Source organism: Acartia tonsa, chromosome 11 (genome assembly GCF_053477335.1).
Source record: "Acartia tonsa isolate MP-2025a chromosome 11, ASM5347733v1, whole genome shotgun sequence".
Lineage (NCBI taxonomy): Eukaryota > Metazoa > Arthropoda > Copepoda > Calanoida > Acartiidae > Acartia > Acartia tonsa.
The window spans coordinates 30448475-30460874 of NC_137270.1; the positions used below are offsets into that span (position 1 = coordinate 30448475).

The 12400-nt window shown below is 32.0% G+C and overlaps 1 protein-coding gene across 1 annotated transcript in view; it reads right to left on the minus strand.

The window, feature by feature from the left end:
* The window catches only part of LOC145332951 (ribonuclease H-like), a 135244-nt gene that overhangs the window by 81429 nt on the left and 41415 nt on the right, over positions 1 to 12400 (minus strand). The window lies entirely within an intron of this gene.

Sequence of the window (12400 nt, forward strand, 5' to 3'; positions counted from 1 at the left end):
CTTTTCTTATATTGAGCTTTTGTTTTATTTTGGTAATTTAATTTGCATATTTCTATTGCAATTTTATTTTACGCAATTTTGATTCACGAAGATTTAAAATTATGAAATTTTAATTTTCCGATGTTTGATGATTTTTATGGTCATATTTATTTAGATTTAAGTATCTATTTTATTAAAACATGTTAGATTTAAGGATCTTACCTATCTTATCTTAAAAATGTTTAGATGTAAGCCCGAGTATTTTTCCGCTGGAAAAAATGCTAATTATTGAGAAGTTTTTTATGAAATTTTACTTTTCTTTTCTAGCAAAAAGATTTAGTAGAAAAAATGTCATTATTTAATCTTTCTTTCTTTTGATGAAAAAAGTTTGAGTTGATTATATAATTATTGATGCGATTTTTAGTATAAAAATCATTTACCTATTTTATTATGTAGGTGCCTAATTGAAGTTTAGGTACTATTGATTATTAATTCATGTATTCGCAATTACATGGTCTGTAATTCTAACTTTATTGAGATTATGAGGCCATGATATAATGAGATGTGTGAGTGGTAAATGTGCAATTCATGAATGTTGAATGCTTTTCCCATTCCTTATTCCTATCCTTATGTGGTAGTGGACTCGGTTTGAGTTATTGTGGTATTCGCGAGTTACCATAATTAATTTTAGGCCTTATGGCCATAACATTTTAAACTCTTGTGGTTTATGTGTTGTGAGATTGTGATTTAGTGGACACTGTCTGCACGCATATTGCAAAGATGAGGTATTGTGTTCGATTCCCAGTGAATAGACGGGTGTGTTTCGGTATGTTTTTCTTGTATTCCCTGGCAAGTTCGAACCCATTAATCCCTGTTTCCTTACACCAAATTTCCTAGAGAATGAGTGTGTTACGCGGCATTCCTAACTATCTCCGCGCGGCGCGTGGCTTGTAAACGGACAAAAGAAACGCGCACTTATCCTTTGATTAGTCCCACGTGAAGAGCTACGTGATTGAAAATAATGTATTGCTTGAATATACATGTGCTCTGATGTGTGGAATATCTCAAATAAGCCTTCTGCTTAGTTTGACATCATAATGTGGTAAGAATTTATCTTTAATTCTTAATAATAAGTGTAGTATGGTATATTTTTACGAAGAAATTTAAAACATTAATTTTTCAACAAATAGACCATTTAACTGCCAACTTTTGACATACGAATATTTTCCTTAATTTTATTGATCATTTGAATCTAAAATTATCAATTTCTGATGCTATTTAATATGTTTCGTGCCAATTTAAAGTTTTTTAGAAATTTTATATTTTTAATTAAATTGAAATCACGCAACCTCGATCTACAAAAATAATAAACCATTAATATTATGTAATTAATTTTTATATTTTTGTTTTAGATTCACTGTTTTCATGGTAATAAATACACATTTGTAAACTTCACATGTTGGTCATTCGGAGGGCTTGAGATTAAGATATCGAGAACGGCTAGGATTGCGTTCCGATACAAACCCCTAACCCCTAACCCCCCCAAAAACGAAAAATTCCCCCCATTTTTTTCTGAAGATTTCCTTGGTCCTTTTACGAATTTCATAAAAAAAATTTTTTGATCACCTCTTGGGGCAAAGCCCCTAGAGGATAGGGCGAAGCCGCTAGTCTATAATACAAAGAAGAACGATGTCTTTCTGTCTGTCCGTCCGTCTGTCCCTTAAGATCTCGGTAACCACTGAACCGATTGGATTCTACTCTTCAGGAAATATACCTACTGGTCTTGTGGTGGTTTTAAGCTATTTTCTTGGGGGTTGGACACCCCCAACCCCCCTAAAAATGTAAATTACCCCACCTAAAATTTTTTTTTTTGCATTTTTTTTGTTTTTATATATTTTATTATATATTTATTTTTAAATTTCTTTTCTTCTTTTAATCTTATTTTTATCAAATTCAAAAAGATTGTGAAACCTTCCTTCTCCTGTAGAGGCGAAGCTCCAAAAAGGCTAATGGCAAAGAAATATTTAAAAACACTAAAGAAGAGAAAAAATTTGAAAATTCTTAAAAATATAAATCAATATAAAAAAAATATATAAAAATATAAAAAGTTATATAAAGTTTTAAAATACAGAAAATATCTAAAAAATGTAAACAAAATTTTGAAATTTACCCCTGAACCTTTAGGGAAAAAAGCCATTTAAAAATGCTAATTTCTAACTTTTTTGACAACAACTTTTTATATGATATAATTATCTTATATGATTTTTAAAATAATAATTCCTAGGTATATTAAGCGAGGCATCTCTATAATCTAATCAACAAATATAACTTTTTCAACAACAAATTTGTATGTGATAAAATTATCCAATTGATCTGATTTTTGGAATACTGATTCCTAAGATAACAAAGTACCATGTTATAAGCGAAGCATCTCTATAATCAAGTCATAAAAACGTAAGTATGTCCTTAAAAATTATCCTGTATTTATGTAGTTTTCAACAAATTAACTTAGAATTTTGATACGACATTTTTAAATTTATGTTCTAATTTTTCAGTTCTGACACACCACAAGTATTAATGTTCCATTGTCCTACCGTTTCAGAGCTTCGCTTTTATGGATGTTGTCATACTTGTTTACCTAAATCTCTTATAGTTCCCTAATCAGGGACTCTTATCTCATATTAACTCATAAGATGTATAAATTTATGTAATTTAATAATATTAGATAGATTAAATTTATTGTTTTTAATAACTGCCCTTCTTAATATAATCTCTGCTGAGCCAGTGGATTATTGAGCCGGGTATTTGGCTGTTAATAATCTCAAAATTTGGGGACCACAATTAATTTTTTTTGTAGCCGCCAAAAACCGCCATTTTTTTATGATGACAGATTGTCCTAATAATTGTTTATAGATAATATAAAAAAAATTGGGGCTTTCACTCCAACCTATTTCTTGATCACCGCAACCCCCACCCCCCTATTTTTGAAAAAGTTTAACCCTGTGTGGCCTTATCCCTTTTATACCAAAGCAAGTTGCTATAATAGCCTTTACCTAACCTATACTAAACAAGCATCATTTTGAGGGAAACCATAACAAAGTTTGATATAAAGTAAACTACTTTTATCAAATAAAAACAGGTCCTTTTGTCATTTAATAGTACACCAATGAATTATATTTAATTATTCAAAATCAGAATTATCATTATCAAAACAAAAGTGTACAAAAATTAATCTGATACAGAATATATTATTACTTGGATCACCAGATTTCCATGTTTTCTAATAAATAACGATTTACCCAATCCTCTCTCCTCCTACTGAAACTGACAAATACAAGAGTTCCATGTTAGCCTAAATTGGCGACAATAATTCACGTATATTCAAAAAAACATTTCTTTATATTTTTTCCCCTGAAAAATACACAAAATTTTCCCCTACATCCCTGGAATAAACTCTCTAACTTGAGGCATTGCCCTTTTTACCAGGGATATAAAAGGATAAGAAAATGGCGGATAAATTGATTTACATCCCCAGTTATTATACACAGAATTAACCCTTCTGTAGATTACAATTAGTGATTGAAACGTTTGGACACTCAATTTAATTAGAACAAACCATTTAAAATTCCATAAAAGTCTCCAAAGTTGTCAAGCCAACGAATAAGAAAACATTATTATAAAACTTTGGGTACTAGTGTAATAGATAGCCTAATGTCCACTTCCTCTCTGCCTTTTTTCTCTAGTTGCAAAATTGGTTTTTAAAGACACGAATTCATAAAAACAAGTGATACAACATTTAAAACACACAAAGTACATCAGAAATAAACACAGTTCTGCTCCTATGTCAGACAAATTTCCTTCAAATTGTCTTAATTTTTGGTCTTTTATCATATTCTATCAACATGACTATCCTTGTTCATTCAAATATGACAATAAAATGGTGGCAACATCAATAAAAAGTTATAAAGATGCTTCGCTTAAATTATTGTTTTCCTAGGAATCATCGTTCTAAAATCCCCTGAAAGAAAGAAATCTGCATATTTCAAATGGAATTATGGACTTTCTGGTAACGATTATAGAGTTGCTACGCTTTCGCAATGATACTGTTACAGGAATCAACATTCATAGTTTTAAATCGATAGGACAATTTTAAAAATGTTTTTAAAAATTAACAATTTTAATACCTAAAGAATGTGAGACATGGCATATTATAGAGTAGCTAAGATTAAACAAGTAGACGGAAAAAAACTAAGTCTAAGAGTTAATTGAAAGAAGTTGATGTTGGCAATACTGTAATGCAAATTTTAAGTTAGCCTATGCCAGTTAGGGTCGTTCACCCCGGAAATATGTGTACTGTGTAATAATACCACTTTCATAACTGATAAATCCTTTTCCAGTAGGTTTGGCTTCGAAACTTATTAATATCTGCTGGATTAGAACCGGTTCTCAGTCATACTAAAATATTTTGTAAACATATTATTATAGACAATTTTCTACACATAATAAAATGACAAATTATAAGATTAAAACCAGTTTGTTGGTTCTGAGGTGGAAGATAAATAATTATTAATTGTCTAGATATCCGGGTTCTCAATTTAAGTAGTATGTTTGTTCTGTAAGATCTAATGAACGGCTAAAATGAATGCTTTAAAATTTCAGGGTAGCCTAGTATTGCCACTCTAAAGTGCCCTTATGACTAAATAAAACCTTTTCTTACTTTACCAAGGATGAGATCATAAAAAGCACTATAATGAGACGGTAGTGCAAACGATCTTTAATACTTGTTGAGTGTCAGAATCAGAATATAAACTTATAAAGTCTAAATATAATTGTAAGCAAATTTGGTGCATAATTACATAATTCCTTATTCTTCCAAATTGCTACATAGTTATTTCAATATTTTATGTCTTAAAACAATGTTTTTTTTAAATTTAATTTCACTTACTATTAATTCAACGTTTTGCATGCTTTTGCAATCTACAGAAAGATACAAATGATTTTTACAACAACAATTAGATGATTATTTTCAAATTGTTTTAGCAGATTTTTCACAATATTAAATTTTTCCTAAAGATTATTTCCCTAATACGCATTTGCAAGAACCCTCCACAAAAACAAACAAAATTGACCCAAAAAACGCATTTTAACCTTGCAATTTGAATGATGAAATGTTTGTAGAAATTTCCTATAATAGAAAACATTCCTGGCCTGTTTTACCCTACATAACTTTACAGTACTGTAATTGTATTATATAAGCTCTATCGGCTTCGCCCCTAGAATCTAGGGGCTCTGCATTCAAAGTAGTAAGGAGTTAGAAAAATAGCCTACAACCAATTTCGATTTGTTAATATATCTTCATAATTTTTTTAAAACTGAAATTAAAAATGGGGAGGGGCACCCCCCCCCCCAAAAAAAAAAAAAAAATAAAATCCCCCCCCCCTATTTTTTTTTACTTTTTCTTTTAAAATCTAAAATAATAAATTGGGTTATCATTTGACTCTCCCCTCCTCTAGGGGCGTAGCCGCTAGTAAGGTATATTGTATTGTCTATAGGTATAATTTTTAAAAACATGATTATATTTAGATAATTTTACAGTTTAATAGTCGATAAAACTATTGTAATTATATCGAAAATTACGATTATTTACCAATTCTAGATATTAAGTAAAACATTAAAAATTTAAATTGTATGTCAACGCAATACTTCTATGTTTACTAGAGTAAAGCCTATTTAGGCCTAGAATAATACTTTCTGATGAAATGTTAACTGTACAGCAATGTAATTTTCAACTTTAGTACTCTCTTTCATAACTCAGAGACTTTCCTTATTAAAAAGCTGGAAAAAAAGGGTTCAAGCAATATTGCAAATATGTCAATAGCTATAAAAAATGCCTTTTAATATTTATTGTATTGGTTGAGAGAATAAAAAGATTAGTGGTACATAGTCGGCCAAGGGTGGAGGTAAAGTGTTTTATACCCCCCACCCCCCCCTGTAGACCACTCATTTTACAATACATAAGATTACCTCCCTCAAATCTTTGAAACCCCTCATTTTACCCCCTCAAAATACAAGGTTTGGACGTCTCTAGATTAGGTTAGTGGATTTGGGGTTAGGTTAAAATGCAATTTTTTTGTGCTTTCACTCAAAACGATTCCTTGACTACAGTAAACCTTTCCCCTTTTTTTCATATTAAAAATAAAACAAATGTCTAGCCCCTGTGGAGGGATCAGCATAAAAAACAAGCAATTTTTGCCTAAAAGTTGGAGGAAGGAATATGCATCAGCGATAGCAAATGATTTTATTACTTACAGCATCAATTTTTACCTCTTTTGATCTTGATAAAAGGTTTCTAATGAAAATAGATAAATGAACCACCTTTTCATAGCTATACTTATTTCTTAAGTACTTTACTTTTTCTAAAAAGTCATTAAATGCTTTGTTTACTTCAAGGTGTCTAAAATCTTTAATAGCAGCTGAGAAAATTTCATTTCTTTTTTAACACATCTAACATGGACATAAAAAAGACATATTGGTATATTAAAGAGTATCTTTGCTTCAAAAAGACAAAAGAATAGTCTAATACGGGATGATTACTAAAATGACAAACATTAAATTCTGACAGTTTTGTATGAAGTTTGAAAAAAAGCACAAGTTCTCTAACTTCCTAACTGCGTCATTTCAAAAAATTTCAAGTTTGTCCCAAAATTTTGTCATGAGCTGAATTCAAGTTTATTTCATCATGCGCCCAATATGTGGACAGATTATCTGTTGGGTCTTGGGGCATAATTAAACTTTTTAAAATTTTGTTAAATAGCTCAAAAGTTTGAAGTTTCTAGGTCTGTAAATGCTCTAACTTACATAATATACGTTTAAAATATGTTGTTTCTGAACTTCTGGCGTTTAAACTAAAAGATTGTGAACAGATATATTCAGCATCCAATCCATTTTTTCAATTTAAGTAAAAGAAATATTTTGAAATTGAAAATAAATTTAAATGCCTGTGGCAAGTTATAAACCCCATAGAATTCAATAAAAAGAAAGAAAAGGGGACAAAACCTAAGTGGAAATGGTCCGCATATTGAAGCCAAGCCCCTTGTTTTCCAGCCATGCCAGTGCTGAATGTTCTGATCATGCGGGGAAGGCATGATCATAAGTCTACACGCGCAAAGCCGCGGCGAGGTGCACAAAATATAGTCGGAGGTGCGGGGAGCAAACAAAGGGGAGCGGGGAGCCTACAAAGGGGAGCGGAGAGAAACACTTGGAGGCGACGACTGTGTTTTTTTTGCAATTTTCCAGTTAAGTAACTTATTATACATACAAGGATAAGTATGTACATATCAACATATATATGGAAGTTTTAATAAGAAACATACCCCTTCAAATATAGACCCCTATATGCTAGGGGCGAGGTCACATACTTATATAGCATACTTTATATAATCACTTTTTCACTATAGAAGTAGAACAGTCAGTTAACTGACCGATTGACAGACACAAACTACGTGTAAGAACCAGCTACGCTACAAGAAAAGGGAAGCAGGAATAAGTGGGAGGGAAAAGACGTATATAAGCGGAAAAATCTGCTATTGCAAAATTTTTGCTACAACACAAGCAAAGCATGCGAAATGAGACACAAGTGTGCGAATATGTACACGAGACTTCTACATATTCCTTATACTAAAGTAACAGGATGTCTGTGTGTTTGTGTGTTTGTCTGTGTGTTTGTACCGAAGGATCTCGCTAACCGCTGAACCGATCGGGTTCTCCTTAACAGGATAGCTTCTCATAGGTCCCGGGAAGGTTTATAACTATTTTCTAGGGGGGTGGGACACCCCCAACCCCCCCAAAAAATGAAAATTCCCCCCCCCCCGAAATTTTTTTTTTTCGCCCCCCCCCCCAAATTTTTTTTTCTTTTTCTTTTAAAATCTAAAATAAGAAATTGAATTATTAAATTCGACTCTCTCCTCCTCAAGTGCCCCTAGAGGCCTCTAGGGGCGTAGCCGCTAGTAATCTATATATTATTACTTGGATGTTGCACCAGATTTTTATGTACTTTAATAAGGTGATACTCGTAGCTAGCTAAAATTACGATACCTCTTATCCACCTCCTTTACCCCATCCCCTACTTCTGGAACACAGTAATAGTGTCTGACTGATTATGACGTAACAAAAAAAAATTAGCCAATGAGAGGCCGTTATTGACCAATGGTAAAATTTATAGTGGCCTCTCATTGGCTATTTTTTTTTGTTACGTCATAATCAGTCAGACACTATTACTGTGTTCATCTAGATATCTAAAGTGATTTTATCTTGATATTGCTGCGTTACTATTGGACAATATTGTAGTTGTTTCCTTGTTTATGCATGTTTTAGATTAAAAATATTGGTTTCAAGGTCAGTTTTGCGCAAGGTCTTCAATAGTAGAATCAAACATTTTCTTAACACATGATTTTAAAATTTTATGCCATTGATGTATAATGTATATTTACAATGTTGAATGTATTATTGCCACTGATTATAAAAATTTAAGGGCAGTAGTAAACAGGGACGTTCAAGCTTTTTCTTTTGAGAGGTGTATATAGGGTTTCAAAGGTTTTGAGGGGGGTAATCTAATGTATGTTTGAAATTTTAAGGGGGGTAAAATGATAGGTATGATAAGTTTGAGGGGGGTAAACAATAAACATCACTATACCCACATCAACTTCAAATCCAGAAAATTTGTCTTTCTGTCGGTTGTAAAAATGGCAGCATCCCTCCTATATTGAAAAGTATTAATTTCTCTGTGTTTATGTTTATTAAGACCTCGTATACGGCTGTACAGAACCTTTCACAAATTACATTCAAGTTATACTAAAGATCTAGGAAAGGGGAAATAGGGTTGGGTGCGGTTGACAACCCTCAAGAAAATGAGCCAAGACATTTCCTCTACTAACATTATTAATGTCACGTGCCCGACATAGTACCAGTATGTACAATTTTTAACGTCTCTATTATGACGCAATGTAGACCACACTCGAACCCGACACCTCCCCGACATGAGAAGGCACGCTATTATTTTTGCTAATGCCGCCATTGGCGTGATACAGACAAAAAGGATGTAAGATTTTATTGTAGGGGGGGGGGGGGGATACATCCTTCTAGATTTCCTGTACACCTCCCTAAATTATCATCTGCTAGTTGTACAACTACATTAAAATACAAAATAGAGAGGAAAAATGCATAAAATAGTTATATAAATGTCTGAAATGGTGGAAGGATTGTGTATAAAAATATGTCTAACTCTAAATTGAATAAAAATGTTTATCTTAATTCTAAATTTAAAAAGGTCTAACAGTACATCCTATTAAAAAGTAATTATTTTGTTTAAAAGTTATTAATTTAATCAAAGATAAACATGAGTCATGATCTTAAAACAGAAAAACGAAAAATTAATGATCATTTATTACATTTTTACCTCAATTTGTTTCTATATTGGTTTCAAAATTCCCAGAAGAGATCGAATTGGGCGGTAAAAAATACCGGCTCCTAAAGTTGGATACTGTTTTTTTTAACGAAAATTACGGCTCCAGCTCCGGCAAAATATGGCGGCTCCACGGCTCCCGGCTCCACAACACTGCTGGGTAGGTACCCAAAGTTTTATCAACAGTTCTAACATTCTTTCTGACTAAGAGACAGACAAAGGGAATTATAGAGAAGCTACTAAAAAAAAGAAAATCCTTGTTATTTATGGAGATCTTTATTTGGAGGCAATATTTAAAAACAAAACAAATATTGAAATATTTTAATTATTTTCTATTAAAAAAATTGGTTATTTTTTGTTGCATTGACTAAATTTTTTTCTACAACAAATAATAAATAATTCTAAATAAATTATCTATTACTTTAAATGTGACTACATTTCTTAATTTTTCAACTATCACATAAGTGTTCACTTTTTTATGTCAAATCATCCTCGAGTAATGTTAATTAGTGCAAGACAAAACAAGGTTTTCATTCATGGATCTAAAGGGATAAGACAATGGCCAATAGATTGATGTACATCCCCAATGATGATACACAAAATTACCCATTCTGCAGATTAAAATTAGTGGTTGAAACGTTTGAAAACTCAACCAATCAAAATTTACTAAAGTCCCCAAAGTTGTAAAGCCAACGAATAAGAATAATCAAAAATAACCTCTCTGATTTTCATTGGTGGCAAAAATCCAAAATATTCTGATTTTAGTGGTTTAAAACCTAGGTTTCCTTCAGCTTTACAACAAACTTATCATGTCCATCTCTTTAGTACACTAAAAGATTTCCCCCCAAAAAACATTAAAATTGTAGGTAATTATTTAATAGATTTCTTGGATCTACTGCAGTTCATGGTAAAATATTGCTGGTAACGAATGCTTCCTGGTTCCTGGCAATATTACAAGATTCCTGGATCCAGCAGCACGCATATTCCCCTAAATCCTAGGTTCCTGTTAGCTGGCAATCTGCAAATTTACCAGGTTACCAGCAATGAGAGAAGATTACTGGCTTACAGGAGTTTTTACCCCATACCCCTTATCACATTTTCTTAGGGGGTAAACAGCAATGATTAAAAAGGGACAGTTGCTTCAATTATTTTATTAATAGAGGTGGGGGAAGGATATAGGAGAGTTGGATCTTTACCTATAAATTTAACTGTTTCTATCTTAATAACCACTTTCGCGCCAAAATTTAGGCGCTCCTTTTTATTTTTATAATATATTGAAAAGTGGGGGAGATAAATTCGTAATTTTAATCGTATTAATAAATTAATTTATTTCTAAAAGAGACTCTGAAATCAAACAATAAAACCAACGAACTTGAACGCCTTTTCTATTTGACTTTTTTAGACTTTCAAATTGAAATCAATAAACCTTACACGCATATGACTAAATTGGCGCAAAAATTTCGTAACTATACCTAACAACTCATCCAACTTAATACTGTACATACAGCTGTAACGAGAGTTTTTAAATTCAATTAACGCCATCCGCTCCTCATTTGAGGCTGTGTAAACTTTTGAGGAAAGTTTAACACTTTCGCGCCAAAATTTGAATGGCATCTTTAATTCGTCTTATAAAATACGGGGTTTTAATTGGTGGGTATTCGAGTTAAGTTAAAGTTACCTCTTGACAAAAAAGCTAATTGGTTACCCATTTTAAATTCAAAACTCACAATTATTCTGAATCTCTGATACTTTTGGCGGGTGTTTTAAATTCAAATTATCTTCCTGTGTAAACTCAAGCAAGCAAGGTTGACAATATAGCAATATTTGTTTGTTTCTCAATTAAGATCTCACTAACCACTGATTCGATTGAGTTCTTCATTTTAGAGAAGCTTCACAAGGTCCTATCAATTTAAAAACGGAGTCTCATGATGCTAGGGGCGCAACCGCTATAATATACAATATAAAGTAGCGAAGGATTTTAATTTAAAGTAAAATATTTAGGAAAAATAAAATACAATTACATAATGAGTTTCATACTTATTTATGAGTAACAGGGTGTCCGTTTGTTTGTGTGTTTGACTGTCTTTGTACACAGAGGGATCTTGCTAACCACTAAACCAAAAAATTATAATATTTTTTTCTAGTAAACGTTGTATTTATAACTGTTGATAAAAATCAGAAATAAGGACTTTATGATATTTGTCTCAGTCCCCTCCCCCCCCCCTCTCCAATTCATTATTTACGTTTGATCACTTTAGGGTGTTTAATTTACTGTGAATTGTTGCAGAGAAGAGCAATATTTATAGCTTTTCCTAACTCCCTCAATTAGTACAGAGAAGCACCACTACCCCCCCCCCCCAAAAAAAAACAAAAACATCAGACAAACATGCCAAAATAGCCATTTTTGAGTTGTGTGAATCTTATCAACCTCTAATTGTGGGGTAAGTGTAATAAAAGGGAAATGTGAATTATAAAGGGAAATATTGCTTTTTAACAGGAATATTTCAAACATGGCAGTGGCCAGGAATATGCATAAATTGCTGGCAACCAGGAAAGTTAAACATTGGTAGCTCCAGAAATATTTCTTGTTATGCTAGATCCAGGAATCTTCAAACATTGCCAGGAAACAGGAAGCATTCGTTACCAGCAATATTTTACCATGAACTGCAGTAGATCCGATTTCTTAATATTGAAACTTTAAATTCTTGTTTTTTGGCCCCATAATAAAACGACCAAGCATATATTTTTACAGATTCATATAACAAGTCTATTATATAAAAAGCAACTAAATAAATAAACAGGGTGTCCCAAGATTTAACTTGTTTTATCTCAAAATAAAAAGTAAAATGGAAGATATTCGATAAAAAAAAATGATGGTGGTTCTTAGTTTCCCACGAGTTAAAAACATAGTTTTCTTTAATTTTGGTAAGTTTTAATTAATGGTTTTTATCTTCTAAACCA